Here is a 1,670-nt window from a genome sequence, read left to right on the forward strand (position 1 = left end):
TTATCTATTTGGAGTCCTTGATTGGTGCATCAGTATTTGGTTTTAAGGAACACTGGGCTTTTACTTTTTCTCTGAAGGCCTGTTGCCTTGTTGCCCTTTTCCTATAGAAAATACATCATGATTTTGGACAGTGCTCTGTCTCAACACATATGGAAATCAGTAGCATGTCTTGCAAGCAAATCTTAATCTACTTCTGTAGACTGGAGGAGGGTTTTGTCATGCCCTTCAGGGAGACTGGGAATAATCATTCCCTGTGATTCTCCTTTGCCCTTTTGCTCTGTTAACATGTGAGTATTGGCCCCTTGCCAACAAATGGAGGACTGGAATGAGTTCCCATTTCTGAATTATTTACAAAGAAATTAGAGTTAATTGCTGACAAAAAAGCAAAAGTTATGGAGGAACAAGCAAATGTTTCAGAAATGTGGGTGCTTGGTGTTAGTACTGGGCTCTTGTACCAGTATGTGGCTGTCCAGCTGAATTGACTTTGGAACCACATCCTGCTGTCTTCTTGGGAGAGACTGGTAGTGTGGGAGAGTTTTACATGTTAGATAGAATAAATGTCATTAATTTATTCTATCAGTATTAAAGCAGTGTGCCTCAGCAATGCATCTTCATGTGCTCGTTTATTTTATATGTAAAGAGCTGATGAATTTGAGAGTTATTGCTCCGTTTAGATGCAGCATGCACCTGTACTCACTAAAGCTTTAATTTTTCTGTTAAACATGCACAACTGATTGAAAAAAGAGGCTTTGCATTGTCCAGATAGAGACATGCTGAGCTCAAATTGTTAGTAATACTGAAATGAGAATCCAGACTTGTGACTAAGCTTTGTGTGAATACTTAGGTAGCTATAGAAACTGCAACATTTTTTTCCTAAAAGCTTTGTAGACCCAGCACAGCAGAGCTCAATAGCTGCTCTCTAATCTCCTAGGGCCCTTCTTTGCTTGCCATGAATTTTGTGGTTGCTGGCTGGCTGTTCAGAATATCTCATTGTTGACCTCCAGTTTTCTCTTAGTAAAATGTCTCAGCATAACATAAACTTAAGAAATAAGGAGTTTTGCTTTATAACAAAGTATTCAATGTATGACAGTCTTGCAGATGTGAAGAAGTGATGGTGAGCCAAAGCCACAGTCTCTGGTTGGAGCACTCTGGGTTTCAGGGGAAGGAAGAGGAGCCTACTTAGACTTTGTCGACGTGGTATGTTGACAGATAAAGTTCACATCAGGACTCTGGCCAAAATCTGCACATCCCATTTCTGAAATAGTGTAGTTGGCTGGGAAATACCATTGTTAACTGTGTGTTATCATATTGAACTTGTAAAGATAATTTTACTTGCTTGTTTTCTCTCAGAAAAATCCTATTCTGTTCTTGGTTGTCTTTAACCTTGCTCCCACCTAAAGTAGGAGGCAATGAGTGTGGGTGCAGAACTGCTTGAATGCCAAGCTGCTTTTGGTGCTTTATGCAGGATTTGCTTACTGCTAATCTGATCTGAAGAGTAATACATAATAAATATAATTTGAGAGAAAAGAGCATATGTGGCTTTTGAGATTCAGTAACTTCCCAAGCATATTTGTGTAGTCTGTCACATTATACTCCCTATTCTGTCTCCTATCATTGCAGAAGATGAACAGCATATGGCAGTTAACCTAAATTTGAGCCTGAATTAATTT

Source organism: Molothrus ater, chromosome 15 (assembly GCF_012460135.2).
Source record: "Molothrus ater isolate BHLD 08-10-18 breed brown headed cowbird chromosome 15, BPBGC_Mater_1.1, whole genome shotgun sequence".
Lineage (NCBI taxonomy): Eukaryota > Metazoa > Chordata > Aves > Passeriformes > Icteridae > Molothrus > Molothrus ater.